General features: G+C 50.0%; 40 non-coding genes across 40 annotated transcripts; all 40 read right to left on the reverse strand.

Moving 5' to 3' along the window:
* Nucleotides 1-235: 235 nt before the first annotated feature.
* On the reverse strand, nucleotides 236-306 carry TRNAG-GCC (transfer RNA glycine (anticodon GCC)). The gene has a single exon. It is a non-coding gene; the product is annotated as a tRNA-Gly (tRNA).
* A 795-nt stretch (nucleotides 307-1,101) lies between these two features.
* Nucleotides 1,102-1,172, reverse strand: TRNAG-GCC (transfer RNA glycine (anticodon GCC)). The gene has a single exon. It is a non-coding gene; the product is annotated as a tRNA-Gly (tRNA).
* A 778-nt stretch (nucleotides 1,173-1,950) lies between these two features.
* TRNAG-GCC (transfer RNA glycine (anticodon GCC)) lies at nucleotides 1,951-2,021 on the reverse strand. The gene has a single exon. It is a non-coding gene; the product is annotated as a tRNA-Gly (tRNA).
* A 74-nt stretch (nucleotides 2,022-2,095) lies between these two features.
* On the reverse strand, nucleotides 2,096-2,166 carry TRNAS-GCU (transfer RNA serine (anticodon GCU)). Its single transcript has one exon. It is a non-coding gene; the product is annotated as a tRNA-Ser (tRNA).
* Nucleotides 2,167-2,801: 635 nt separating this feature from the next.
* On the reverse strand, nucleotides 2,802-2,872 carry TRNAG-GCC (transfer RNA glycine (anticodon GCC)). Its single transcript has one exon. It is a non-coding gene; the product is annotated as a tRNA-Gly (tRNA).
* A 72-nt stretch (nucleotides 2,873-2,944) lies between these two features.
* TRNAG-GCC (transfer RNA glycine (anticodon GCC)) lies at nucleotides 2,945-3,015 on the reverse strand. Its single transcript has one exon. It is a non-coding gene; the product is annotated as a tRNA-Gly (tRNA).
* A 361-nt stretch (nucleotides 3,016-3,376) lies between these two features.
* On the reverse strand, nucleotides 3,377-3,447 carry TRNAG-GCC (transfer RNA glycine (anticodon GCC)). Its single transcript has one exon. It is a non-coding gene; the product is annotated as a tRNA-Gly (tRNA).
* Nucleotides 3,448-3,521: 74 nt separating this feature from the next.
* TRNAA-GGC (transfer RNA alanine (anticodon GGC)) lies at nucleotides 3,522-3,592 on the reverse strand. Its single transcript has one exon. It is a non-coding gene; the product is annotated as a tRNA-Ala (tRNA).
* A 216-nt stretch (nucleotides 3,593-3,808) lies between these two features.
* On the reverse strand, nucleotides 3,809-3,879 carry TRNAG-GCC (transfer RNA glycine (anticodon GCC)). The gene has a single exon. It is a non-coding gene; the product is annotated as a tRNA-Gly (tRNA).
* A 1,228-nt stretch (nucleotides 3,880-5,107) lies between these two features.
* On the reverse strand, nucleotides 5,108-5,177 carry TRNAG-GCC (transfer RNA glycine (anticodon GCC)). Its single transcript has one exon. It is a non-coding gene; the product is annotated as a tRNA-Gly (tRNA).
* Nucleotides 5,178-5,250: 73 nt separating this feature from the next.
* On the reverse strand, nucleotides 5,251-5,321 carry TRNAG-GCC (transfer RNA glycine (anticodon GCC)). The gene has a single exon. It is a non-coding gene; the product is annotated as a tRNA-Gly (tRNA).
* Nucleotides 5,322-5,538: 217 nt separating this feature from the next.
* On the reverse strand, nucleotides 5,539-5,609 carry TRNAG-GCC (transfer RNA glycine (anticodon GCC)). The gene has a single exon. It is a non-coding gene; the product is annotated as a tRNA-Gly (tRNA).
* A 649-nt stretch (nucleotides 5,610-6,258) lies between these two features.
* Nucleotides 6,259-6,329, reverse strand: TRNAG-GCC (transfer RNA glycine (anticodon GCC)). Its single transcript has one exon. It is a non-coding gene; the product is annotated as a tRNA-Gly (tRNA).
* A 74-nt stretch (nucleotides 6,330-6,403) lies between these two features.
* TRNAG-GCC (transfer RNA glycine (anticodon GCC)) lies at nucleotides 6,404-6,475 on the reverse strand. Its single transcript has one exon. It is a non-coding gene; the product is annotated as a tRNA-Gly (tRNA).
* Nucleotides 6,476-6,691: 216 nt separating this feature from the next.
* Nucleotides 6,692-6,762, reverse strand: TRNAG-GCC (transfer RNA glycine (anticodon GCC)). Its single transcript has one exon. It is a non-coding gene; the product is annotated as a tRNA-Gly (tRNA).
* A 361-nt stretch (nucleotides 6,763-7,123) lies between these two features.
* TRNAG-GCC (transfer RNA glycine (anticodon GCC)) lies at nucleotides 7,124-7,194 on the reverse strand. Its single transcript has one exon. It is a non-coding gene; the product is annotated as a tRNA-Gly (tRNA).
* A 73-nt stretch (nucleotides 7,195-7,267) lies between these two features.
* On the reverse strand, nucleotides 7,268-7,338 carry TRNAG-GCC (transfer RNA glycine (anticodon GCC)). The gene has a single exon. It is a non-coding gene; the product is annotated as a tRNA-Gly (tRNA).
* Nucleotides 7,339-7,412: 74 nt separating this feature from the next.
* Nucleotides 7,413-7,483, reverse strand: TRNAG-GCC (transfer RNA glycine (anticodon GCC)). The gene has a single exon. It is a non-coding gene; the product is annotated as a tRNA-Gly (tRNA).
* Nucleotides 7,484-7,556: 73 nt separating this feature from the next.
* On the reverse strand, nucleotides 7,557-7,627 carry TRNAG-GCC (transfer RNA glycine (anticodon GCC)). Its single transcript has one exon. It is a non-coding gene; the product is annotated as a tRNA-Gly (tRNA).
* A 362-nt stretch (nucleotides 7,628-7,989) lies between these two features.
* TRNAG-GCC (transfer RNA glycine (anticodon GCC)) lies at nucleotides 7,990-8,060 on the reverse strand. Its single transcript has one exon. It is a non-coding gene; the product is annotated as a tRNA-Gly (tRNA).
* A 73-nt stretch (nucleotides 8,061-8,133) lies between these two features.
* Nucleotides 8,134-8,204, reverse strand: TRNAG-GCC (transfer RNA glycine (anticodon GCC)). The gene has a single exon. It is a non-coding gene; the product is annotated as a tRNA-Gly (tRNA).
* Nucleotides 8,205-8,230: 26 nt separating this feature from the next.
* TRNAG-GCC (transfer RNA glycine (anticodon GCC)) lies at nucleotides 8,231-8,301 on the reverse strand. The gene has a single exon. It is a non-coding gene; the product is annotated as a tRNA-Gly (tRNA).
* Nucleotides 8,302-8,374: 73 nt separating this feature from the next.
* On the reverse strand, nucleotides 8,375-8,445 carry TRNAG-GCC (transfer RNA glycine (anticodon GCC)). Its single transcript has one exon. It is a non-coding gene; the product is annotated as a tRNA-Gly (tRNA).
* A 218-nt stretch (nucleotides 8,446-8,663) lies between these two features.
* TRNAG-GCC (transfer RNA glycine (anticodon GCC)) lies at nucleotides 8,664-8,734 on the reverse strand. Its single transcript has one exon. It is a non-coding gene; the product is annotated as a tRNA-Gly (tRNA).
* Nucleotides 8,735-14,022: 5,288 nt separating this feature from the next.
* On the reverse strand, nucleotides 14,023-14,093 carry TRNAG-GCC (transfer RNA glycine (anticodon GCC)). Its single transcript has one exon. It is a non-coding gene; the product is annotated as a tRNA-Gly (tRNA).
* A 72-nt stretch (nucleotides 14,094-14,165) lies between these two features.
* On the reverse strand, nucleotides 14,166-14,236 carry TRNAG-GCC (transfer RNA glycine (anticodon GCC)). Its single transcript has one exon. It is a non-coding gene; the product is annotated as a tRNA-Gly (tRNA).
* Nucleotides 14,237-15,106: 870 nt separating this feature from the next.
* On the reverse strand, nucleotides 15,107-15,177 carry TRNAG-GCC (transfer RNA glycine (anticodon GCC)). Its single transcript has one exon. It is a non-coding gene; the product is annotated as a tRNA-Gly (tRNA).
* A 481-nt stretch (nucleotides 15,178-15,658) lies between these two features.
* On the reverse strand, nucleotides 15,659-15,729 carry TRNAG-GCC (transfer RNA glycine (anticodon GCC)). Its single transcript has one exon. It is a non-coding gene; the product is annotated as a tRNA-Gly (tRNA).
* A 73-nt stretch (nucleotides 15,730-15,802) lies between these two features.
* Nucleotides 15,803-15,873, reverse strand: TRNAG-GCC (transfer RNA glycine (anticodon GCC)). The gene has a single exon. It is a non-coding gene; the product is annotated as a tRNA-Gly (tRNA).
* Nucleotides 15,874-16,090: 217 nt separating this feature from the next.
* TRNAG-GCC (transfer RNA glycine (anticodon GCC)) lies at nucleotides 16,091-16,161 on the reverse strand. Its single transcript has one exon. It is a non-coding gene; the product is annotated as a tRNA-Gly (tRNA).
* Nucleotides 16,162-16,378: 217 nt separating this feature from the next.
* Nucleotides 16,379-16,449, reverse strand: TRNAG-GCC (transfer RNA glycine (anticodon GCC)). The gene has a single exon. It is a non-coding gene; the product is annotated as a tRNA-Gly (tRNA).
* A 73-nt stretch (nucleotides 16,450-16,522) lies between these two features.
* TRNAG-ACC (transfer RNA glycine (anticodon ACC)) lies at nucleotides 16,523-16,593 on the reverse strand. Its single transcript has one exon. It is a non-coding gene; the product is annotated as a tRNA-Gly (tRNA).
* Nucleotides 16,594-17,530: 937 nt separating this feature from the next.
* TRNAN-GUU (transfer RNA asparagine (anticodon GUU)) lies at nucleotides 17,531-17,601 on the reverse strand. Its single transcript has one exon. It is a non-coding gene; the product is annotated as a tRNA-Asn (tRNA).
* A 6,561-nt stretch (nucleotides 17,602-24,162) lies between these two features.
* Nucleotides 24,163-24,233, reverse strand: TRNAG-CCC (transfer RNA glycine (anticodon CCC)). The gene has a single exon. It is a non-coding gene; the product is annotated as a tRNA-Gly (tRNA).
* Nucleotides 24,234-24,450: 217 nt separating this feature from the next.
* TRNAG-GCC (transfer RNA glycine (anticodon GCC)) lies at nucleotides 24,451-24,521 on the reverse strand. Its single transcript has one exon. It is a non-coding gene; the product is annotated as a tRNA-Gly (tRNA).
* A 360-nt stretch (nucleotides 24,522-24,881) lies between these two features.
* On the reverse strand, nucleotides 24,882-24,952 carry TRNAG-GCC (transfer RNA glycine (anticodon GCC)). The gene has a single exon. It is a non-coding gene; the product is annotated as a tRNA-Gly (tRNA).
* Nucleotides 24,953-25,025: 73 nt separating this feature from the next.
* Nucleotides 25,026-25,096, reverse strand: TRNAG-GCC (transfer RNA glycine (anticodon GCC)). Its single transcript has one exon. It is a non-coding gene; the product is annotated as a tRNA-Gly (tRNA).
* A 650-nt stretch (nucleotides 25,097-25,746) lies between these two features.
* On the reverse strand, nucleotides 25,747-25,817 carry TRNAG-GCC (transfer RNA glycine (anticodon GCC)). The gene has a single exon. It is a non-coding gene; the product is annotated as a tRNA-Gly (tRNA).
* A 506-nt stretch (nucleotides 25,818-26,323) lies between these two features.
* TRNAG-GCC (transfer RNA glycine (anticodon GCC)) lies at nucleotides 26,324-26,394 on the reverse strand. The gene has a single exon. It is a non-coding gene; the product is annotated as a tRNA-Gly (tRNA).
* Nucleotides 26,395-26,902: 508 nt separating this feature from the next.
* On the reverse strand, nucleotides 26,903-26,972 carry TRNAS-GCU (transfer RNA serine (anticodon GCU)). Its single transcript has one exon. It is a non-coding gene; the product is annotated as a tRNA-Ser (tRNA).
* Between the last annotated feature and the right edge of the window lie 38 nt (nucleotides 26,973-27,010).

The following is a 27,010-nucleotide window of genomic DNA, read 5'->3' on the forward strand; positions in this document are numbered from 1 at the left end:
ACTGAACCACCAACGCCAGTTTCTTACTGCTGCAGTCATGACATGCATATATAGCGTAACAGCATGCATAAGCTTTTATAAAAATAACACTGCGTCAGCCGGCCATCGAACCCGGGTCAACCGCACAGCAGGTGAGTATTCTACCACTGAACCACCAACACCACTTGCTTGCTCCTGCATTCATGGCATGCATATATAGCGTAACAGCACGCGTGAGCTTTTTTAAAGATAACGATGCGTCGGCCGGGAATTGAACCCGGGTCACCCGTGTGGCAAGCGAGCATTCTACCACTGAACCACCGACGCCATTTGTTTACTGCGGCATTCATGACATGCAATATTGCGTAACAGCACGTGTGAGCTCTTCTAAAAATAACAATGCTACGGCAGGAAGTCGAACCCGGTTCACCCGCGTGGCAGCCGAGTATTCTACTACTGAACCACCGACGCCATTTGTTTACTGCGGCATTCATGACATGCAATATTGCGTAACAGCACGTGTGAGCTTTTCTAAAAGTAACAATGCTTAGGCAGGGAATTGAACCCGGGTCACCCGCGTGGCAGCCGAGTATTCTACTACTGAACCACCAACGCCAGTTGCTTAATCCTGCATTCATGACATGCAATAATTTGTAACAGCACGTGTGAGCTTTTCTAAAAATAACAATGCGTAGGCCGGGAATGGAACACGGGTCACCCACGTGGCAGGTGAGTATTCTACCACTGAACCACCGACGCCGTTTTCTTACTCCTGCATTCATGGCATGCATATATAGCGTAACAGGATGCATAAGCTTTTCTAAAAATAACACTGCGTCAGCCGGGAATCGGACCCGGGTCACCCGCGCAGCAGGTAAGTATTCTACCACTGAACCACCAACGCCGCTTGCTTACTCTTGCATTCATGGCATGCATATAGAGCATAACAGCACGCGTGAGCTTTTTTAAAGATAACGATGCGTCAGCCGGGAATCGAACCCGGGACACCCGCGTGGCAATCGAGTATTCTGCCACTGAAGCAGCGACGCCATTTGTTTACTGCGGCATTCATGACATGCAATATTGCGTAACAGCACGTGTGAGCTTTTCTAAAAATAACGATGCATCAGCCGGGATTTGAACCCTGGTCACCCGCGTGGCAGGCGAGTATCCTACCGCTGAACCACCGACGCCATTTGCTTACTCCGGCATTCATGGCATGCAATATTGCGTAACAGCACGTGTGAGCTTTTGTAAAAGTAGCAATGCTTCGGCAGAGATTTGGGTGCACGTTAAAGAACCCCAGGTGGTCAAAATTTCCGGAGCCCTCCACTACGGCGTCTCTCATAATCATATGCTGGTTTTGGGACGTTAAACCCCACATATCAATCAATCAATGCTTCGACAGGAAATAGAACACGGGTCACCCGCGTGGCAGGCGAATATTCTACCACTGAACCACTGACGCCATTTGCTTACTTCTGCATTCATGGCATGCAATATTGCGTAACAGCACGCGTGAGCTTTTTAAAGATAACGATGCGTCAGGCGAGAATCGAACCCGGGTCACCCACGTGGCAGGAGAGTATTCTACCACTGAACCACCGACGCCATTTGCTTACTCCTGCATTCATGGCATGCAATATTGCGTAACAGCACGCGTGAGCTTTTCTAAATTAACGATGCGTCAGCCGGGATTCGAACCCGGGACACCCGCGTGGCAATCGAGTATTCTGCCACTGAAGCCGCGACGCCATTTGTTTACTGCGGCATTCATGACATGCAATATTGTGTAACAGCACGTGTGAGCTTTTCCAAAAGTAACAATGCTTCGGCAGGGAATTGAACCCGGGTCACCCGCGTGGCAGCCGAGTATTCTACTACTGAACCACCAACGCCAGTTGCTTAATCCTGCATTCAAGACATGCAATAATTCGTAACAGCACGTGTGAGCTTTTCTAAAGATAACAATGCGTCGGCCGGGATTCGAACACGGGTCACCCACGTGGCAGGTGAGTATTCTACCACTGAACCACCGACGCCGTTTGCTTACTCCTGCATACATGGCATGCATATATAGCGTAACAGCATGCATAAGCTTTTCTAAAAATAACACTGCGTCAGCCGGGAATCGGACCCGGGTCACCCGCGCAGCAGGTGAGTATTCTACCACTGAACCACCAACGCCGCTTGCTTACTCTTGCATTCATGGCATGCCTATAGAGCGTAACAGCACGCGTGAGCTTTTTTAAAGATAACGATGCGTCAGCCGCGAATCGAACCCGGGACACCCGCGTGGCAATCGAGTATTCTGCCACTGAAGCAGCGATGCCATTTGCTTACTCCGGCATTCATGGCATGCAATATTGCGTAACAGCACGTGTGAGCTTTTCTAAAAGTAGCAATGCTTCAGCAGAGACTTGGGTGCACGTTAAAGAACCCCAGGTGGTCAAAATTTCCGGAGCCCTCCACTACGGCGTCTCTCATAATCATATGCTGGTTTTGGGACGTTAAACCCCACATATCAATCAATCAATGCTTCGGCAGGGAATAGAACACGGGTCACCCGCGTGGCAGGCGAGTATTCTACCACTGAACCACCGACGCCATTTGCTTACTCCTGCATTTATGGCATGCAATAATGCGTAACAGCACGCGTGACCTTTTTAAAAATAACGATGCGTCAGGCGAGAATCGAAGCCGGGTCAGCCGCGTGGCAGGCGTGTATTCTACGACTGAACCACCGACGCCATTTGCTTGTCCTGAATTCATGGCATGCATATATAGCGTAACAGCACGCGTGAGCTTTTTAAAGATAACGATGCGTCGGCCGGGAATCGAACCCGGGTCACCCACGTGGCAGGCGAGTATTCTACCACTGAACCACCGACACCATTTGCTTAATCCTGCATTCATGGCATTCAATATTGCGTAACAGCACGCGTGAGCTTTTCTAAAGTAACGATGCGTCGGCCGGGAATCGAACCCGGGTCACCCGCGTGGCAGGCGAGTATTCTACCACTGAACCACCGACGCCATTTGCTTACTTCTGCATTCATGGCATGCAATATTGTGTAACAGCATGTGTGAGCTTTTCTAAAGATAACAATGCGTCGGCCATGAATCGAACCCGGGTCACCCGCGTGGCTGGCGAGTAGTCTACCACTGAACTACCGACGCCATTTGTTTACTCCTGCATACATGACATGCAATATTGCGGAAAGGCACGCAAGAACGTTTTTAAAATAAACGATGTGTCGGCTGGAAATCGAACCCGGGTCAGCCGCGTGGCAGGCGAGTATTCTACCACTGAACCACCGACGCCATTTGCTTACTCCAGCATTCATGACATGCAATATGGCGTAACATTACGTGTGAGCTTTTCTAAAAATAACAATGTATCAGCCGGGAATCGAACCCGGGTCACCCGCGTGGCAGTCGAGTATTCTACCACTGAACCACCGACACCATTTGCTTATTCCAGTATTCACAGTATGCAATATTGCGTAAAAGCCTGCGTCAGCTTTTTCTAAAAATAACGATGCGTCAGCCGGGATTTCAACCCGGGTCACCCGCGTGCCAGGCGAGAATTCTACCGCTGAACCACCGATGCCATTTGCTTACTCCTGCATTCATGGCATGCAATATAGCGTAACAGCACGCGTGAGCTTTTCTAAAAATAACGATGAATCGGCCTGGAATCAAACCCGGGTCACCCGCGTGGCAGGCGAGTATTCTACCACTGAACCACCGATGCCATTTGCTGGCTCCTGCATTCAAGGCGCGCAATATTGTGAAATAGCACGCAGGTATTATTTAAAATAAACAATGCGTTGGCCGGGAATGGAACCCGGGTCACCCGCGTGGCAGGCGAGTATTCTACCACTGAACCACCGACGCTGTTTGGTGGCTCCTGCATTTATGGCGTGCAAAATTGCAGAATAGCACGCAGGAACGTTTCTAAAATAAACGATGCGTAAGCCGGGAATCTAACCCGGGATACCCACGTGCCAGGCGAATATTTTACTACTGAACCACCAACGCCATCTGCTTGCTCCTGCATTCATGGCATGCATATATAGCGTAACAGCATGCATAAGCTTTTATAAAAATAACACTGCGTCAGCTGGGAATCGAACCCGCGTCAACCGCGCGGCAGGTGAGTATGCTACCACAGAACCACCAAAACCACTTCATTACTCCTGCATTCATGGCATGCAATGTTGCGTAACAGCACGTGTGAGCTTTTTCAAAAACAACTATGCGTCGGCCAGGAATTGAACCCGGGTCACCTGCGTGGCAGGCGAGTATTCTACCATTGAACCACCGCTGGCATTTGCTTCTTCCTGCATTCATGGCATGCATATATAGCGTGATATCACGCGTGACCTTTTCTAAATGTAACAATGCTTCGGCAGGGAATAGAACCCGGGTCACCCGCGTGGCAGGTGAGTATTCTACCACTGAACCACCGACGCCATTTGCTTACTCCTGCATTCATGGCATGCAATATTGCATAACAGCACGCGTGAGCTTTATTAAAAATAACGATGCGTCAGGCGGGAATCGAACCCGGGTCAGCCGCGTGGCAGGCGCGTATTCTACGACTGAACCACCGACGCCATTTGCTTGCTCCTGCATTCATGGCATTCATATATAGCGTAACAGCACGCGTGAGCTTTTGTAAAAATAACGATGCGTCAGCCGGGATTTGAACCAGGGTCATACGCTTGGCAGGGGAGTATTCTACCACTGAACCACCAACGCTAGTTGCTTACTCCTGCATTCAAGACATGCAATACTTCGTAACAGCACGTGTGAGCTTTTATAAAAGTAGCAATGCTTCGGCAGGGAATAGAACACGGCCACCCGCGTGGCAGGCGAGTATTCAACCACTGAACCACCGACACCATTTGCTTACTCCTGCATTCATGGCATGCAATATTGCGTAACAACACGCGTGAGCTTTTCTAAAAATAACGATGCGTCAGGCGGGAATCGAACCTGGGTCAGGCACGTGGCAGGCGCGTATTCTACGACTGAACCACCGACGCCATTTGATTGTTCCTGCATTCATGGCATACATATATAGCGTAACAGCACGCGTGAGCTCTTCTAAAATAAACGATGCGTCGGCCGGGAATCGAACCCGGTCACCCGCGTGGCAAGCGAGTATTCCACCACTGAACCACCGACGCCATTTGCTTACTCCTGCATTCATGGCATGCAATATTGTGTAACAGCATACGTGAGCTTTTCTAAAAATAACAATGCGTCGGCCGGTAATCGAACCCGGGTCACCCGCGTGGCAGGCGAGTATTCTACCACTGAACTACCGAAGCCATTTGTTTACTCCTGCATACATGACATGCAATATTGCGGAAAGGCACGCAAGAACGTTTTTAAAATAAACGATGTGTCGGCCGGAAATCCAACCCGGGTCAGCCGCGTGGCAGGCGAGTACTCTACCACTGAACCACCGACGCCATTTGCTTACTCCAGCATTCATGACTTGCAATATGGCGTAACATTACGTGTGAGCTTTTCTAAAAATAACAATTTGTCAGCCGGGAATCGAACCCGGGTCACCCGCGTGGCAGGCGAGTTTTCTACCATTGAACCACCGACACCGTTTGCTGGCTCCTGCATTCAAGACGGACAATATTGCGGAATAGCAGGCGGGAACTTTTCTAAAATAAACGATGCGTCGGCCGGGAAACGAACTCGGGTCACCCGCGTGGCAAGCGAGTATTCTACCACTGAATCACCGCTGGCATTTGCTTGCTCCTGCATTCATGGCATGGATCTATAGCGTAACAGCACGCGTGAGCTTTTCTAAAAATAGCGATGCGTTTGCCGGGAATCGAATCCGGCTCACCTGCGTGGCAGGCGAGTATTCTACCACAGAACCACCAACGCCATTTTTTTCTCCGGCATTCATGACATGCAATATTGCGTAACAGCACATGTGAGCTTTTCTAAAAGTAACAACGCTTCGGCAGGGAATCGACCCCGGGTCACCCGTGTGGCAGGCGAGCATTCTACCACTGAACCACCGACGCCATTTGTTTACTTCGGTATTCATGACATGCAATATTGCGTAACAGCACGTGTGAGCTTCTCTAAAAGTAACATTGCTTCGGCAGGGAATCGAACCCGGGTCACCCGCGTGGCAGCCGAGTATTCTACTACTGAACCACCAACGCCAGTTGCTTACTCCTGCATTCATCACATGCAATAGTTTGTAACAGCACGTGTGAGCTTTTCTAAAAATAACAATGCGTCGGCCGGGAATCGAACACGGGTCACCCGCGTGGCAGGAGAGTATTCTACCACTGAACCACCGACGCCGTTTGCTTACTCCTGCATTCATGGCATGCATATATAGCGTAACAGCACGCGTGGGCTTTTCTAAAAATAACGATGCGTCAGCCGGGATTTGAACCCGGGTCACACGCTTGGCAAGCGAGTAATCTACCACTGAACCACCGACGGCATTTGCTTACTCCTGTATTCATGGCATGCAATATTGCACAACAGCACGCGTGAGCTTTTCTAAAAATAACGATGCGTCAGCCGGGACTCGAACCAGGGTCACCCGCGTGGCAGTCGAGTATTCTGCCACTGAAGCACCGACGCCATTTGTTTACTGCGGCATTCATGACATGCAATATTGCGTAACAGCACGTGTGAGCTTTTCTAAAAGTAACGATGCGTCAGCCGGGATTTGAACCCGGGTCACCCGCGTGGCAGCCGAGTATTCTACCGCTGAACTACCGACGCCATTTGCTTACTCCGGCATTCATGGCATGCAGTATTGCGTAACAGCACGCGTGAGCTTTTCTAAAAATAACGATGCGTCATCCGGGAACCGGCCCCGGGTCACCCACGTAGCAGCCGAGTATTCTACCACTGAACCACCAACGCCAGTGTCTTACTGCTGCATTCAAGACATGAAATAATTCGTAACAGCACGTGTGAGCTTTTCTAAAAGTAACAATGCTTCGGCAGGGAATAAAACCCGGGTCACCCGCGTGGCAGGCGAGTATTCTACCACTGAACCACCGACAGCAATTGCTTACTCCTGCATTCATAGCATGGAATATTGCGTAACAGCATGCGTGAGCTTTTCTAAAAATAAGGATGCGTCGGCCGGGAATCAAACCCGGGTCACCCGCGTGGCAGGCCAGTATTCTACCACTGAACCACCGACGCTGTTTGCTGGCTCCTGCTTTTATGGCGTGCAAGATTTCGGAATAGCACGCAGGAACGTTTCTAAAATAAACGATGCGTCAGCCGGGAATCTAACCCGGGACACCCGCGTGGCAGGCGAGTATTTTACCACTGAACCACCGACGCCATTTGCTTACTCCTGCATTCATGGCATGCATATATAGCGTAACAGCACGCGTGAGCTTTTTTAAAGATAATGATGCGTCGGCCAGGAATTGAACCCGGGTCACCCGTGTGGCAGGCGAGCATTTTACCACTGAACCACCGACGCCATTTGTTTTCTCCGGCATTCATGATATGCAATATTGCGTAACAGCACGTGTGAGCTTTTCTAAAAGTAACATTGCTTCGACAGGGAATCGAACCCGGGTCACCCGCGTGGCAGGCGAGTATTCTACCACTGAACCACCGATGCTGTTTGCTGGCTCCTGCATTTATGGCGTGCAAGATTGCGGAATAGCACGCAGGAACGTTTTTAAAGTAAACGATGCGTCAGCCGGGAATCTAACACGGGTCACCCGCGTGGCAGCCGAGTATTCTACTACTGAACCACCAACGCCAGTTGCTTACTCCTGCGTTCATGACATGCAATAATTCGTAACAGCACGTGTGAGCTTTTCTAAAAACAACAATGCGTCGGCCGGGAATCGGACGCGGGTCACCCGCGTGGCAGGTGAGTATTCTACCACTGAACCACCGACGCCGTTTGTTTACCCCTTAATTCATGGCATGCATATATAGCGTAACAGCATGCGTGAGCTTTCTTAGAAATAACGATGCGCCGGCCAGGAGTTGAATCCGGGTCACCCGCGTGGCAGGCGAGTATTCTACCACTGAACCACCGACGCCATTTGTTTACTCCTGCATACATGACATGCAATATTGCGGAAAGGCACGCAAGAACGTTTTTAAAATAAACGATGTGTCGGCCGGGAATCGAACCCGGGTCAGCCGCGTGGCAGGCGAGTATTCTACTACTGAACCACCGACGCCATTTGCTCTTTTCTAAAAATAACAATGTGTCAGCCGGAAATCGAACCCGGGTCACCCACGTGGCATGCGAGTATTCTACCACTGAACCACCGACACCATTTGCTGGCTCCTGCATTCATGACGGGCAATATTGCGGAATAGCAGGCGGGAACGTTTCTAAAGTAAAGGATGCGTCAGCCGGGAATCTAACCCGGGTCACCCGGGTGGCAGCCGAGTATTCTACTACTGAACCACCAACGCCAGTTGCTTACTCCTGCGTTCATGACATGCAATAATTCGTAACAGCACGTGTGAGCTTTTCTAAAAATAACAATGCGTCGGCCGGGAATCGAACGCGCGTCATTCGCGTGGCAGGTGAGTATTCTACCACTGAACCACCGACGCCGTTTGCTTACTCCTGCAATCATGGCATGCATATATAGCGTAACAGCACGCGTGAGCTTTTCTAAAAATGACGATGCGTCAGCCGGGAATCGAACCCGGGTCACCCGCGTGGCAGCTGAGTATTCTACCACTGAACCACCAACGCCAGTTGCTTACTCCTGCATTCAAGACATGCAATAATTCGTAACAACACGTGTGAGCTTTTTTAAAAATAACATTGCGTCGGCCGCGAATCGAACCCAGGTCACCCGCGTGGCAGGCGAGTATTCTACCACTGAACCACCGCTGCCTTTTTTCTTTTCTTTCTTTATTGCCCGTTTACATACAACATTCACAAACATATATTCAGCAAACAAAGTAGAATAATGAAACAAAAAAAGAGGTAAAAAGCATCATATTTAACGGGCTTTTTAAAATTCCTTCATCTGTAGAAGGTTTTCTACTAGATGAACCCATTCGGGCACCTCTTGTTGAACCTTTTGTGCTTCCACGAACGAACAGACAGATTGAAAGAAATATTGCCTGACCGGAAGTTTATTAACGTCAGCATGGCGCACCGCCATTCTAGATTGCCATATACCGTGCAGGCCCAGTAACATGACTAGGTCGAAAGGTATTCCTTCTTCATTTGATACTGGTAGAAATCTGATGCCATAGGCATCGATAGGCAGATCCTTTTTCAAAGCCCTTTGGAGAACATCCCAGAAAAAGACTGCATCCCGGCAGTCCAGGAAAACATCTTCAATTGTTTCCGGCTTTTTGCAGAGAAGGCAATCAACACCCCAAGGAACCAATAAGCCTTTTTCTTGCATCCATGTTTTCACGGGCAAGGTTCCAGTGTGCAACTTAAAGAAAAAGGATTTCGCTCCAGGTGTTACCTCCATTTTTTTCACACGCCTTACGACATTTTGGCCTGGGCCTACACGGTATAATGCTCTATATAGGGGAACAGGAAGAACTGTTTCTACTAAATCTTTGTATAACTTTTTACGCGAAACCGTACTGAGGTATTCCAATGAAAAACGCGTTTTTAGAAAGAAACATGAATCAACAACTTCTTTTAAGAAACCTCTAATACTTGCCTTCATGTGAACAGATGCTACCACAAATTCTGGCAACCGTCTTCCAAGCCTAAGCTGTATAACAGTACGTATGAATGGGTCTCGATTATTTCGGAAAAGCATAAACCGATTAACTAACTGACGAAGGTACAAATGACACAGACCAAGTCCTCCAGAGCGAGCCCGTCTGAATAAGTTAGTTCTACTTGTTCGTTCCCAAGAAGAACCCCACAAGAAAACAGCAAATATTCGATGAAGCTTCTGTAGATTCACACGTGAACAATGCATTACCTGAAGGACATACCAGAGCTTACTGACTAAAAATACTTTACAAAATGTCACTCTGGCGAAAATTGATAGCTGCAAACCATTGAGTTGTTCAGCTTTTTCTCGTAGCTCCACGGCCTGACGCCGCCAGTACGGTTCACTGTCACAATAATATTGTAATGGCACACCTAGGTATTGTACCGGAGTAGTAGTCCATGAAATACCAGCCACAAATTGTGGAGTCACAGGCCATTTGCCGTGCCAGTAACCCAGGCACTTGCTCAAGTGTACCGAACTACCACTTGGATTTCAATAAAGGTTCACAATTTTTATGGTTTCCGCGATACTATCATAATCTTTACAAAACACAGCTATATCATCTGCGTATGCCAGTACCCGTACTTCAGCTTCTTGTAGTTTGTAACCCACTATGTTATTGCTTTTCATGGCTTTTTGGCAAAATGACTCTATAGAAATTGAAAATAGGAGGAAAGACAAAGGGCAGCCCTGTCGTACAGAACGTCTGACATTCATTCGTTTCCCAAGAACTTTGTTGATGATTAGCCAAGTTTTACATCCAGTATATGCCATTCGAACTGTATCTCGAATTACTTTGCCAACATTGGCATAGTCTAACAAAAGAAAACAATTTCGTGCGGTACTCGGTCAAATGCTTTTTCTAAATCTATCTAGATCATCGCGATATGATCATTTGTGGCATCGCAGCACTCCAATACACTTCGTGCCTTGTGAATATTTGTGAATATAGTGCGCCTTTTGATCCCACATGTCTGGTGGTCGCCTACAATGTTAATAATAACTGCTGCAGTCACCTTGCTAGCACTTTCATCAAAATCTTGTAGTCGATATTTGAGAGACTGATTGGCCTGTACAATTTCACTTCACGTAATTTACCTGCGTCCTCAGTTTTTGGAATTAAAATATTATGAGATAGCAGAAAAGAAGGTGGCAAAGTCTTTATGTCTAAGGCTTCGTTAAAAGCCGCTGCCAGGATCGGTGCTAGTTCGTGTTTGAATTCCTTATAAAATGTGGCTGTTAAGTCATCAGGTCCTGGGGACTATCCCAAATGGAGGGCAAAGACTGCTTTTGTCACTTCCGGTTCAGAAGTGGGACATTCTAGGCTGTCTTTCCTGCAGTCCTCAACCTTTGGCATTATTTTTAAAAATTCATTCTTGAATTCATCTACATTTACTTTACATTTATCGAATAAAGTGGTGTAGTACTCGTTGAAAGCATCCTCTATATATCTTTGTTCACTTGTAACGTTACCCATGTATTCAATCTGATGTATAACATTCCGCTGAGCGTTTCGTTTTTCGAGACCAAGCATTCTTTTGGTCACTTCCTCTCCTACGGTAATTTTCTCTGCCCTTGCCCTTAGTTGTGGCCACGATACTTCTCCTCATCAATTTGTTCCAATTTAGACTTTACTGACCTTATATCATTTGTGAATAAGCCTGGCGTTTTGCTGTCCTCTGCAAGCAGTTCTTTGAGATTTAAACGTAGGGTTCTTTCTTCTTCACTCTTTCCGTGTTTTATTACACATGAGCGTTCTATAGCTATCAGCTTTATATTATGTTTAAATTGTTCCCACTTCACTCCGTATTTTTGGTCTCCACTATCTATGTTTACCAACGCCTCTGGAACACTGTCCATAAATTTTTCATCTTCCAAGAGATTAGAATTCAGCTTCCACGTGTCCCAATTAAATACTGGTCTACGTCTATTCCTTTTACCTATTACAAATGATACTAAGCAATGATCACTAAATGAAATGGGGAGGACATTGTACTCACTGATAATCGGAATTTAATCCAGTGATACGTAGGCCCTATCTAGGCGCGCATGACTGGAGCCTTGGAAATGCGTATACAGTGTTGGTCCTTTACCAATACACTCTGCAACATCCTCAAGGTCTAAGTCACAAATTAGATTCGTTAACGCGACTGTGCTTGAGTCGTTGAAATTGGATGTACTTGTCTTATCATCGGCACTTATCACACAATTAAAATCTCCCATGAGGATGACTATGCGATCGCATTCACAATAAGTACGAATTTCGTCGAATGTTACACACTGTACATCAACTTTAAAAGGTGCATATAAACATATCACTCGCCAATTAAGAGAAAAGAAGGTCAAATCACATACAACAAACCTTCCGAATGAGTCAGACGGGACGTTTTGAACACTGGCACCTAAACTATTCCGCACAAAGATCACACACCCTGCCGACCTACCAACTGCATGACTGACGCTGGCGATGTAGCGTCCGGTGAAACGTTGCAGTAGGCTCTCGGTGACGTCCACGCTCTCCACTTTGGTTTCCTGAACTGCAATAATGTCCAGGTCTTGGTCCATGGCTAGTCTGTAGAGCTGAGTCTGTTTCTTCCTGGAAGCCAGTCCTCGTACATTGAGCGTCGCTGCTTTCACGAACCTGCTCAGCGACGTGATCGGTGAACGGGTCCAAGCTGAGAGCCCTGCAGGTTCACTTATTGGGCTCTCGTCGTCCAGGGCGGATTCATGTTGTTCACCTTTAGTTTGAGCGGCCATCGTCGCGTTTGAGCGACGGCGACCGTCGTCGGGGAGCGTTTCATTTCTTGCCTCCACTGACCACCTTCCACTGCACTTCCGACTTTACTTGCGTTTCGTCTACTTGAGCACCGTCGTCTGAATCGCGACGCCGTTTTGCAGACGCCGATTCTAATTCCATGTTTAAGGTATCCAGATCACTAGGCAAATCCTCATTTTCGTGTGTTTTGTTCGCCAAAGAGTGCTGTGAAGCCGAGTTTAGAGGAGTCGAAGCAGCGTTGGCCTGGGACGCCAGCGTTTTAGGGCGCGTTACATGCAGCTGCGACGCGGCGTGCATCGCAGGCGCAGGACGCGTCTCTTCGCTAGTCGTTGGGGCCGCTTGACTTCCCATCTACCGTTCGGCGTTCGTGTCCGGGGCTGAAGAACTTGCTTGCTTTTCCTCAGCACCGGCGTGTCGTTCGAGGTCGTCTGCTTCTGTGGTGTCACAGGCAAAGACGCTTGTTCAGATTCCTCCTCATCCATGAGAAGTTCACTCTGTTGAGTCTCTAGTCGTCGCCCTGCAGCTCGTGCGTATGAACGGTTGCACTCGTCCTGCTCATGACCGAAAGAGTGGCTTCGCTGCACCTTGGGACCTTACAATCGCGTCACATATGCCCCGTGCTTCGGCACCGCAAGCACAAAGGCGGTCTTCCCGGCACCACGACCAGTGCCGTACTGCTGCCAATACGCACCTGATGGGGCAGTTGATCCACAGAAACGCCATCTCGTAGTTGCATGCGTATTACACGAGTAGTCGATTCAACTCCTTCAAAATCCTCCACTCTCCATCGGTCATCGGTCACCTCCTTGACGTCGCCGTATTCATAGAAGGCACGTCGAATAGCGTCTTTTGTAACATCGAACGCTAGCCAGTGCAATTTATTCTTAACCTCTTGCCGCGTCGGGTCAATGACGAGACATACCTGGTCTCTAACTTTGATAACGCCTGCGTCTGTCAGCGCTTTCTTTGCTTCCACGGTCTTCATGTTCAATAGCCACACGTGCGACATCTGATATGCTGCGATGCCACTTACTTGCTGTATGATGCCTAAATCTTTGAGAGGTTTCCTGAAGTGGTCGATGCGGTACGGTCGGCCGCTGACGTCGCAGTGTAGAGCTACTGCTCGACGCATTGCTTCACCTGATGGCAACGAAGGCAGAATAATCTTGTAGTCCTTTGGAACGAGAGAAGACGCTGTACCACGGCCGGCGTCGGCCGCTGTCGCTGCTCGGGATGAGCTTTCCATCCTGCGTCTGCACCAACCGGCGTCCAGAAGCAGAATGAACCACCGCTGCCATTTGCTTGCTCCTGCATTCATGGCTTGCATATATAGCGTAACATCACGCGTGAGTTTTTCTAAATATAACACTGCGTTGGCCGGGAATCGAGCTTGGGTCACCGCGTGGCAGCCGAGTATTCTACCACTGAACCACCGACGCCATTTGCTTACTCCTGCATTCATGGCATGGAATATTGTGTAACAGCATGCGTGAGCTTTTCTAAAAATAACGATGCGTCGGCCGGGAATCGAACCCGGGTCACCCACGTGGCAGGTGAGTATTCTACCACTGAACCACCGACGCCATTTGCTGGCTGCTGCATTCATGGCGCGCAATATTGCGAAATAGCACGCAGGAACTTTTTAAAATAAACGATGCGTCGGCCGGGAATTGAACCCGGGTACCCCGCGTGGCAGGCGAGTATTCTACCACTGAACCACCGCTGCCATTAGCTTGCTCCTGCATTCATGGCATGCATATATAGCGTAACATCACGCGTGAGTTTTTCTAAAAAAATTACGGCATATTCACGGGGTGAATGATGATGAATGGGTGAAGCTCCGGAGGGATTCATCGGTAAACTGTGAATCTTCCGTGTAATTCGCCCAGTCGATCATCATGTAAAGACGTGAGAAACGCTGTGTGTGTATATACACCAATCAACTTTTATTTGTTCTTAGACGATGGATGGCTTGCGATGTCCCTTGCCTCGCGCGCTCGCACATCGGGATTCTGTCTGCGAGCGTGCGCTGCTGCCTCCTTGCGCTCTCTTAGCTGTGCAGCCTTATTCATCCGGCGACTCAGAGCGCGCGCCAACAGCGAACGGATTTTATTACAACGCTCCCCCTAGCGTACGTCGCCGCACTAAATCGAACGATTGCCTTCAACCAATGACACGCGCCATATGTGACATCATTCCGATTCTATAAGATTTCGCGTCTTTCATCAATTACAAGTGCCGCTTTCTAGTTTATAACATCTTGCATCTTTTCATCATCAGCTACAAGTACCACCATCTAGTAAACACTACAAGAACTAAACAGGAGGTGGCGACATACAGGAGACGGTACCACCATCTAGTGAACACTGCAAGAACTAAACTAGAGGTGGCTACATACAGGCTACAGGGGACGCACAGCCCACGCCCTAAGGAGCTTCGCCCCTAATATAACATTGCGTTGGCCGGGAATCGAACCTCGGTCACCGCGTGGCAGCCGAGTATTCTACCACTGAACCACCAACGCCAGTTGCTTACTCCTGCATTCTTGACATGCAATAATTCATAACAGCACGTGCGAGCTTTTCTAAAATAACAATGCGTCGACCGGGAATCGAACCCTGGTCACCCGCGTGGCAGACGAGTATTCTACCACTGAAGCACCGACGCCATTTGCTTGCTCCTGCAATCATGGCATGCATATATAGCGTAACAGCACGCGTGAGCTTTTCTAAAAATAACGATGTGTCGGCCGGGTCACCCGCGTGGCAGCCCAGTATTCTATCACGGAACTACTGATGCCATTTGCTTGCTCCTGCACTCATGACATGCAATATTGCGGAATAGTACGCAGGAACTTTTCTAAAATAAACGATGCGTCGGCCGGGAATCGAACCCGGGTCACCCGCGTGGCAGGCGAGTATTCTATCACAGAACCGCCGACGCCATTTGCTTGCTCCTGCAATCATGGCATGCATATATAGCGTAACAGCACGCGTGAGCTTTTCTAAAAATAACGATGTGTCAGCCGGGTCACCCGCGTGGCAGCCCAGTATTCTATCACGGAACTACTGATGCCATTTGCTTGCTCCTGCACTCATGACATGCAATATTGCGGAATAGTACGCAGGAACTTTTCTAAAATAAACGATGCGTCGGCCGGGAATCGAACCCGGGTCACCCGCGTGGCAGGCGAGTATTCTATCACAGAACCACCGACGCCATTTGCTTACCCCGGCATTCATGACATGCAATATAGCGTAACAGCACGCGTGAGATTTTCTAAATGTAAGAATGCGTCGGCCGGGAATGGAACCCGGGTCACCCGTGTGGCAGGCGAGCATTCTACCACTGAACCACCGACGCCATTTGTTTTCTACGGCATTCATGACATGCAATATTGCGTAACAGCACGTGTGAGCTTTTCTAAAAGTAACAATGCTTCGGCAGGGAATCGAACCCGGGTCACCCGCGTGACAGGCGAGTATTCTACCACTGAACCAGTGACGCCATTTGCTTACTACTGCATTCAAGGCAGGAAATATTGCGTAACAGCACGCGTGAGGTTTTCTAAAAATAACGATGCGTCAGCCGGGAATCGAACCCGGACCACCCGCGTGGCAGGCGAGTATTCTACCACTGAACCACCGACGCCATTTGCTTACTCCTGCATTCATGGTATGCAATATTGCGTAACAGCACGCGTGAGCTTTTCTAAAAATAATGATGCGTCAGGCGGGTATCGAACCCGCGTCAGCCACGTGGCAGGCGCGTATTTTACGGCTGAACCAACAACGCCATTTGCTTGCTCTTGCATTCATGGCATGCAATATTGTGTAACAGCATGCGTGAGTTTTTCTAAAAATAACAATGCGTCGGCCGGAAATCGAACCCGGGTCACCCGCGTGGCAGGCGAGTATTCTACCACTGAACTACCGACGCCATTTGTTTACTCCAGCATTCATGACATGCAATATGGCGTAACATTACGTGTGAGCTTTTCTAAAGATAACAATGTGTCAGCCGGGAGTCGAACCCGGGTCAGCCGCGTGGTAGGCGAGTATTCTACCACTGAACAACCGACACCGTTTGCGGGCTCCTGCATTCATGACGGGCAATATTGCGGAATAGCAGGCGGGAAATTTTCTAAAATAAACGATGTGTCGGCCGGGAATCGAACCCGCGTCACCCGCGTGGCAGGCGAGTATTCTACAACTGAAACACTGACACCATTTGCTCACTCCTGCATTCATAGCATGCCATATTGCGTAACAGCATGCGTAAGCTTTCCTAAAATAACGATGCGTCAGCCGGGATTTGAACCTGGGTCACCCGCGTGGCAGGCGAGTATTCTGCCGCTCATCCACCGACGCCATTTGCTTACTCCTGCATTCATGGCATGCAATATTGCGTAACAGCACGCGTGAGCTTTTCTAAAAATAACGATGCGTCGGCCTGGAATCAAACCCGGGTCAGCCGCGTGGCAGGCGAGTATTCTACCACGGAACCACCGACGCCATTTGCTTACGCCTGCATTCATGACATGCAATATTGCGGAAAGGCACGCAAGAACGTTTTTAAAAAAAACGATGTGTCGGCCGGGAATCGAGCCCGGGTCAGCCGCGTGGAAGGCGAGTATTCTACCACTAAACCACCGATACCATTTGCTTACTCCGGCATTCATGACATGAAATATGGCGTAACAGCACATGTGAGCTTTTCTAAATATAACAATGCGTGGGCCGCGAATGGAACACGGGTCACCTGCGTGGCAGGCGAGTATTCTACCACTGAACCACCGATGCCAGTTGCTTACTCCTTCTTTCATGGCATGCATTGTTGCGTAACAGCACGCGTGAGTTTTTCGAAATTTAACAATGCGTCGGCCAGAAATCAAGCCCGGGTCACCCGCGTGGCAACCGAGAATTCTGCCGCTCAACCACCAACGTCATCTGCTTGTTCCTGCATTCATGGCATGCACATATAGCGTAACAGCATGCGTGAGCTTTTCTAAAAATAACAATGCGTCGGTCGGGAATCGAACCCGAGTCACCCGCACAACAGGTGAGTATTCTACCACTGAACCACCGACGCCATTTGCTTATTCCTGTATTCATGACATGCAATATTGCGGAAAGGCACGCAAGAACGTTTTTAAAATAAACGATGTCTCGGTCGGGACTCGAACGCGGGTCACCGGCGTGGCAGGCAAGTATTCTACCACTGAACCACCGACGCCATTTGCTTGCTCCTGCATTCATGGCATGCATATTGTTACGGGGAAGATTTATTCACCGACTGCTGGTCTTGATAACGGCTTAAAGAGCGCACAGTCATGCAGGCCAACGGGAGAAGCTCGAGAGTCCAACCCACTACAACCACGTTGTCGTCTTCTTCATTTGGGTGCCAATTCAGCTGTGTCGGGGTGACAGTTTCATACACGTATCATCACCCCGGCCCGTAAGGCACCGTCTCGGTGCCTGTTAACTGAGCGAGTCGGTGTTGTAGGGCTTGAGACGAGAAACGTGGACTACTTCCGTTCTGGGTGCAGCAGCTGATGAGTTTGTGGTAGCGGAAATCTCGTAGGTCACAGGTTTGACCTGACGAATGACTCGGTAGGGCCCGGCGTATCGCGATAGTAGTTTCTCGCAGAGGCCAACACCTCGAGATGGGAGCCACAAGAGAACAAGAGATCCCGCAGAAAAAACGGCATCTCTATGTCGACGGTCGTAAAGGGACTTCTGTGCTGTCTGCGACGAGGATAACCGAGCGCGTGCTACTGCGCGTGCCGTGAGGGCCCGGGTGATTGCATCCTGAGCGTACGAAGTGGAGGATGGGTGGTCTGATGAAAGCAGTGTGTCGAAGGGCAGTAAGGGATGACGTCCGAAGAGTAGATAAAAAGGGGAGTAGCCCGCTGTTTCATGACGCGACGAGTTATAGGCGAAGGTTACAAACGGAAGAGCTATGTCCCAATCAGTGTGGTCGGTAGATACGTACATGGAAAGCATGTCCGTCAATGTGCGCTCCGTAAGGCCGTTAGTCTGAGGGTGGTAAGATGTGGTGAAGTTGTGACGGGTAGCACAAGATCGGAGTAGGTCATCAACCACACGAGATAGAAAGTAGCGACCACGGTCTGTGAGCAGGTGAGTCGGAGCGCCATGCTGGAGAATAATGTCGTACAGCAAGAAGTGGGCAACGTCGGTTGCGCAGCTGGTTTGTAGTGCTCGAGTGGTTGCATACCGAGTGGCATAGTCTGTGGCCACTGCAATTCATTTATTTCCAGTTGTAGAAGTAGGAAAGGGACCTAGCAAGTCCAACCCCACTCGATAAAATGGCTCGGCTGGAACTTCAATAGGTTGAAGAAGACCGGCAGGGGGAGTCGTAGGCTTCTTTCGGCGCTGGCAGAGGTCACAAGATGTGACGTAACGGCGAACAGAGCGCTACAGACCCTTCTAGAATACTCGTCGTCGATTGCGGTCGTAAGTTCTGGAGACTCCTAGATGTCCAGAAGTTGGAGCGTCGTGGAATTGTCGCAGAACATCCTTTCGCAGGTGATGCGGTACGACGAGTAAAAGTTCCGCGCCGTCGGGGTGTAAATTGCGGCGGTACAAAATGTTGTCTTGAAGGAGGTATCTGCTAAGAAAAGGGTCAGGATAACGCAATTGAAGGCGGTCAATGATGGTGAGCAACGATGGATCTCGGCGCTGTTCGTCAGCCACGTTCAAAAAGTCAGTGAAGGCTAAAACGCAGGCATCGGATTCCAAATCAGTGGAGCTAGGTGGATCAACGGGGTGCCGGGATAAGCAGTCAGCATCGCTGTGCAGCTTTCCAGATTTGTAAACAACCGGGAACGTGTACTCCTGTAATCGAAGAGCCCACCGGCCGAGTCTTCCTGTAGGGTCCTTAAGCGTCGACAGCCAGCAAAGCGCATGATGGTCCGTGATGACTGCGAACGGACGTTCGTATAAATATGGACGGAATTTCGCGATAACCCAAACGAGGGCTAAGCATTCCCGCTCAGTTATAGAATAATTTTGTTCCGCTTGCGACAAAAGGCGGCTAGCGTAGGCTATCACACGGTTGATGCCATTCTGTATCTGAGCGAGTATAGCACCAATGCCATAGCCGCTTGCATCGGTGCGAAGCTCTGTTCGAGCCGTTGGATCAAAATGAGCCAACACAGGTGGTGAGGTGAGGGCGGTAATTAGCGACGCCAAGGAATGTTCTGGGTCCCTTCCCCAAGAGAAGGCCACATTCTTTTTGAGGAGATCCGTGAGGGGCCAAGCAATATCCGCGAAGTTGAAGACAAAGCGGCGGAAGTATGAGCAGAGCCCAATAAAACTGCGAACTTCTTGTGTGGAACGCGGAACCGGGAATTCTCGGACTGCACGGACTTTGTCAGGGTCGGGTTGAACACCACTGGCGTCAACAAGGAGGCCGAGTAGTTTAATCTGCCGACGTCCAAATGAAAATTTCGACGAATTCAGTTGGAGACCAGCGCAACGAAAAACGTCAAGAATTGCCGAGAGACAAGACAGGTGGCTTTCGAAGGAGGGCGAGAAAACTATTACATCATCCAGATAGCAAAGGCAGGTCGACCATTTGAAACCGCGAAGAAGAGAGTCCATCATACGTTCAAACGTAGCCGGGGCATTGCACAACCCAAAAGGCATGACCTTGAATTGGTAAAGGCCGTCGGGTGTGATGAATGCTGTCTTCTCGCGGTCGCAGTCGTCGACCGAAGTTTGCCAGTATCCGGATCGAAGGTCAAGGGTCGAGAAATAGTTGGCGCCGTGGAGGCAGTCGAGCGCATCATCGATTCGGGGTAAAGGATAAACGTCCTTCTTGGTGATCTGATTCAGGTGGCGATAGTCGACGCAAAAGCGCCAGGTGTTGTCCTTCTTTTTAACTAAGACCACAGGGGAGGCCCAAGGAATCGATGAAGGCTCAATGACGTCTTTACTCAACATTTTCTCGACCTCCGTCTGTATAACTTGGCGCTCAGCATGTGACACGCGATAAGGGCGTTTGTGGAGTAGACTGGCGTCGCCGGTGTCGATGCGGTGGGTTACGGCACTTGTGCAGCCCAGGGGACGGTCGTCGACGTCAAAGATATCCAGGTAAGAAAACAGAACACCCCGGAGCGCCGCAATTTGGGGAGGTAAGATGTCGCTGGATATCATTTAGTCGAGGAACGCCTTATTTTGCGACGTGATGACAGGTTTCGCCATGGTCTTAGTGTCAGGTGTAAAAGAACAAATCGAACATTCATCAAGGGTGGAAAGATCGGCTAAAGTGATGCCTTGGGGAAGAACTTGGGTCGACGTAGAGAAGTTCAGAACTGGAAGTAGCACCGTGTTGTAGCAACAATCACTATAGTATGTGGTAGTGTGATGTGGTGCGTAAGGGTCAAATCAATGAGGGGAGCTACCAGATAGTCTCCATCAGGAACGGACGGGAAGGGCGACAGAGGAACGTACATAGCAGCCTGGGGCGGTAGCCGTAGAGACTCCACGGATCATAGCCGAGTGCGACTTGGAGGAGTGAAATCGGAGCGCAAAGGCAATTCGAGCCGTAAGATACCGGTAGAACAATCGATGAGGGCGGAGTGGGTGGTTAAGAAGTCAATTCCAAGGATGACGTCGTGTGGACAAGCATCGAGGACTGCGAAGAGAACGGAATTGTGGTGGCCAGCAACAGTAACGCGGGCAGCGCACATACCAAGTACCGATGTTCGACTTCCGTTAGACTCGAACAGTAGAAAACATAGCTGGTGTGAGAACTTTTTTCAGGCGAGATCGAAGTGTAGAACTCATAACAGATACTTGGGCACCAGTGTCAATTAGAGCAGTAACGGCGTGGCCATCAAGGAACACCCGAAGTAAATTGCGTCTTGAAATTGTAGCCGGTTGAGGGTTTTCGTTCCGAGTCGTCAACGCAGCGCCACCTCCAGGAGCTGCACTCGTCAGTTTCCCGGGGAATGGCCAGAATAAGCCAGTGATGGAGACCGGCGGCGTTGAGGGGAGCGTGACGGCCGACCCTGAGGTGACGGCGAGCGGCTTGACCAGTTTCTTTGGGCGAAGACGTCAGCGTAGGACGGTTCTGAGCGTGGAGATGAACGGCGAGCTGAAGAGTCCTGAATATGGTCATCCGAAAAACCAGTTTGCGAATAGTGTCTACGGTCCTGACGGCGGTCGACATTACGAAAGCTCTGCCAGGAATACCCCCTGTTGCGACAATGGCGGGAGATGTGCCCAACTCGAGAGCAAGAAAAACAGATGGGTCGAGCATCGTGCGTACGCCACTCAGATGGATTTCGGTGGCGTGGTGGACACCGAGGAGTCGAAGCTGCCGCAGCGACAAGTGGGGCAGAGTGGTGGTCAGCGGTGTGGACAGGAGTGCTCATGGGCTGCGGCTGGGGAACCTGGACGCCCAGGTTAGCAAACTCCTGGCGTACGACAGCTTGAATGAGCGAGATTGTTGCCCAGTGGTCTTGCGCAGGGGGCTGATAGGAAGTGGGTGCCATGGCTTCCAGCTCCTGGCGAACAATCCTTGCGATATTGGCAGGAGGCGCAAGTGAACGGGGCGCTGCAGAGTCCTCGCAAGACGAAGTCGCAGCAGTGTTTGGTAGTCTCGCGATGTGGTGGGTGATTCGCCTGCTTTTTGCTTGTTCAAATCGTCGGCATTCGGAGATGATGGAGTCGACAGTGGTGCAGTTCTTGCATATTAGTATGTTGAAAGCATCATCAGCAATGCCTTTCAACACGTTGCTGATCTTGTCCGCCTCGGACATGTTTTTTTCCGTCTTCCGGCACAGTGCCAGTACGTCTTGGATGTACGTGACCTACGACTACGTCGATGATTGAACACGCGACCCGAGGTCTTGCCTGGCTGCCATCTGACGAGCAACTGACCGACCGAACAAATCGCGAAGCTTTTGCTTGCATGTGTCCCAGCTGGTTAATTCTTCTTCATGCGTCTCATACCAGGCGCGTGCCGTACCCCTTAGGTAGAACAGAATATTTGCCAGCATAAGCGTTTCGTCCCACCTGTAGTGCTTGCTGACGCGCTCGAATATAGCGAGCCATTCTTCGACATCCGTGCTGTCCATCCCGGAAAATGTGCCAGGGTCGAGAAGATTGGGGGGAAACACAGGTGATGGAGCCGGCGCGAATGGCGAGGCCTGATTGCCAGTTTCAGGCATCGCGGCTGGAGAAAGCTGGCGTCCACTGCGGAGTTCCAGAGCCGGGTTGTGTGAAGAACCCGCACCTTCCACCAAAAGATGTTACGGGGAAGATTTATTCACCGAGAGCTGGTATTGATAACGGCTTAAAGAGCGCACAGTCATGCAGGCCAACGGGAGAAGCTCGAGAGTCCAACCCACTAAAACCACGTTGTCGTCTTCTTCATTTGGGTGCCAATTCAGCTATGTCGGGGTGACAGTTTCATACACGTATCAAAATATAGCGTAACAACACGCGGGAGCTTTTCTAAAGATAACGATGCGTCGGCCGGGAATCGAATCCGGGTCACCCGCGTCGCAGGCGAGTATTCTACCACAGAAGCACCGACGCCATTTGCTTGCTCTTGCATTCATGGCATGCCTATATAGCGTAACACCACGCGTGAGCTTTTATAAAAATAACGATGCGTCGGCCGGGAATTGAATCCAGGTCACCCGCGTGGCAGGCGAGTATTCTTCCACGGAACCACCGACGCAATTTGCTTACTCTTGCATTCATGACATGCAATATTGCGGAAAGGCACGCAAGAACGTTTTTAAAATAAGCGATGTGTCGGCCGGGAATCGAGCCCGGGTCAGCCGCGTGGAAGGCAAGTATTCTACTTCTAAACCACCGACGCCACTTGCTTACTCCGGCATTCATGACATGCAGTATGGCGAAACAGCACGTGTGAGCTTTTCTAAAAATAACGATGCGTCAGGCGGGAATCGAACCCGGGTCACCCGCGTGGCAGGCGAGTATTCTATCATTGAACCGGCGACGCCGTTTGCTGGCTCCGGCATTCATGGCGTGCAGTATTGCGTAATAGCAGACAGGAACTTTTCTAAAATAAACGATTCGTCGGCCAAAATCAAACCCGGGTCACCCACGTTGCAGGCGAGTATTCTGCCACTGAACCACCGACGCCAGTTGCTTACTCCTGCATTCATGGCATGCATTATTGCGTAACAGCACGCGTGAGCTATTTCTAAAAATAACAATATGTCGACCGGGAATCGAATCTGGGTCACCCGCGTGGCAGGCGAGCATTCTACCACGGAGCAACTGAGGCCATTTTCTTGCTCATGCATTCATGGCATGCATATATAGCGTAACAGCACGCGTGAGCTTTCCTGAAAATAACGATGGGTAGGCCGGGACTCGAACACGGGCCACATGCGTGGCAGGCGAGTATTCTACCACTGAGCCACCAACGCCATTTGCTTACGCCTGCATTCATGGCATGCATCATTGCGTAACAGCACGCGTGAGGGTTTCTAAAATAAACGATGCGTCGGCCGGGAATCGAACCCTGTCCCCGCGTGGCAGGCGAGTATTCTACCACTGAACCAACGACGCCGTTTGCTTACTCCTGCATTCATGGCATGCAATATTGCGTAACAGCACGCGTGAGCTTTTCTAAAAATAGCGATGCGTCGGCCGGGAATCAAACCCGGGTCACCCGCTTGGGAGGCGAGTGTTCTACCACTGAACCACCGATGCCATTTGCTTGCTCCTGCATTCATGGCATGCAATAATGCGTAACAGCACGCTTGAGCTTTTCTAAAGTTAACGATGCGTCGGCCGGGAATCGAACCTGGGTCACCCGTTTGGCACGCGAGTATTCTAGCATTGAACCACCGACGCCATTTGCTTACTCCTGCATTCATGGCATGCAATATTGCGTAACAGCATGCGTGAGCTTTTCTAAAAATAACGATGCGTCGGCCGGGAATCGAACCCGGGTCACCCGTGTGGCACGCGAGTATTCTACCATTGAACCACCGACGCCATTTGCTTACTCCTGCATTCATGGCATGCAATATTGCGTAACAGCATACGTGAGCTTTTCTAAAAATAACGATGCGTCGGCCGGGAATCGAACACGGGTCACCCGCGTGGCAGGTGAGTATTCTTACAATGAACCACACGCCATTTGCTTTCTGCTGCATTCATGGCATGCTTTTATAGCGTAACAGAACGTGTGAGCTTTTCTAAAGATAACAATGCGTCATCCGGGAATCGAACCCGCGTCACCCGTGTGGCACGCGAGTATTCTACCATTGAACCACCAACGCCATTTGCTTACTCCTTCATTCATGGCATGCAATATTGCGTAACAGCATGCGCGAGCTTTTCTAAAGATAACGATGCGTCGGCCGGGAATCGAACCCGGGTCCCCCGCGAGGCAGGCGAGTGTTCTACAACTGAACCACCGATGCCATTTGCTTACTCCGGCATTCATGGCATGCAATATTGCATAACAGCACGCGCGAGCTTTTCTAAAAATAACGATGCGTCAGCCGGGAATCGAACCCGGGTCACCCGCGTGGCAGGCGAGTATTCTATCATTGAACCACCGACGCCGTTTGCTGGCTCCTGCATTCATGGCGTGCAGTATTGCTGAATAGCAGACAGGAACTTTTCTAAAATAAACGATTCGTCGGCCAAAATCAAACCCGGGTCACCCGCGTTGCAGGCGAGTATTCTGCCACTGAACCACCGACGCCAGTTGCTTACTCCTGCATTCATGGCATGCATTATTGCGTAACAGCACGCGTGAGATATTTCTAAAAATAACGATATGTCGACCGGGAATTGAATCTGGGTCACCCGCGTGGCAGGCGAGCATTCTACCACGGAGCTACTGATGCCATTTTCTTGCTCATGCATTCATGGCATGCATATATAGCGTAACAGCACGCGTGAGCTTTCCTGAAAATAACGATGGGTCGGCCGGGAATCGAACACGGGCCACCTGCGTGTCAGGCGAGTATTTTACGGCTGAACCAACAACGCCATTTGCTTGCTCTTGCATTCATGGCATGCAATATTGTGTAACAGCATGCGTGAGTTTTTCTAAAAATAACAATGCGTCGGCCGGAAATCGAACCCGGGTCACCCGTGTGGCACGCGAGTCTTCTACCATTGAACCACCGACGCCATTTGCTTACTCCTGCATTCATGGCATGCAATATTGCGTAACAGCATGCGTGAGCTTTTCTAAAAATAACGATGCGTCGGCCGGGAATCGAACCCGGGTCACCCGCGTGGCAGGCGAGTATTCTAACAATGAACCACCGACGCCATTTGCTTTCTGCTGCATTCATGCCATGCATACTTAGCGTAACAGCAGGCGCGAGGTTTTCTGAAAATAACGATGGGTCGGCCGGGAATCGAACACGGGCCACCTGCGTGGCAGGCGAGTATTCTACCACTGAACCACCAACGCCATTTGCTTACGCCTGCATTTATGGCATGCATCATTGCGTAACAGCACGCGTGACGTTTTCTAAAAATAACGATGCATTAGCCGGGCATCAAAGCTGGGTCACCAGCGTTGCAGGCGAGTATCCAAACACTGAACCAGCGACGCCATTTGCTTGTTCCTGCATTCATGACATGCAATATTGCGGAATAGCACGCAGGAACTTTTTTAAAGTAAACAATGCGTCGGCCAAGAATCGAACCCAGGTCATCCGCGTGGCTGGCGAGTGTTCTACAACTGAACCACCGATGCCATTTGCTTACTCCGGCATTCATGGCATGCAATATTGCATAACAGCATGCGCGAGCTTTTCTAAATATAACGATGCGTCGGCCGGGAATCGAACCCGGGTCACCCGCGTGGCAGGCGAGTGTTCTATCACTGAACCACCGACGCCTATTGCTTACTCCTGCATTCATGGCATGCAATACTGCGTAACAGCACGCTTGAGCTTTTCTAAAGATAACGATGCGTCGGCTGAGAATCGAACCCGGGTCACCCACGTGGCAGGCGAGTATTCTACCACTGAAGCACCGACGCCATTGGCTTGCTCCAGCTTTCAGGGCATGCTTTTATAGCGTAACAGCACTCGGGAGCTTTTCTAGAAATAACGATGCGTCAGCCGGGAATTGAATCTGGGTCACCCGCGTGGCAGGCGAGTATTCTACCGCTGAATCACCGACGCCATTTTCTGGCTCCTGCATTCATGGCGCGCAAATTTTACCATAACAGCACGCGTGAGTTTTTCTAAGTTTAACAGAGCGTCGGCCAGGAATCAAGCCCAGGTCACCCGCGTGGCAACAGAGAATTTTGCCACTGAACCACGAACGCTATTTGCTTACTCCTGCATTCATGACATGCAAATAATCGTAACAGCACGTGTGAGCTTTTCGAAAAATAACAATGCGTCGCCGGGAATTGAACCCGGGTCACCCGCGTAGCAGGCGAGTATTCTACCACTGAACCACCAACGCCATCTGCTTGTTCCTTCATTCATGACATGCAATATTGC

The sequence above is a fragment of the Rhipicephalus microplus genome, chromosome 2 (assembly GCF_043290135.1).
Source record: "Rhipicephalus microplus isolate Deutch F79 chromosome 2, USDA_Rmic, whole genome shotgun sequence".
In the NCBI taxonomy this organism is placed as follows: Eukaryota; Metazoa; Arthropoda; class Arachnida; order Ixodida; family Ixodidae; genus Rhipicephalus; species Rhipicephalus microplus.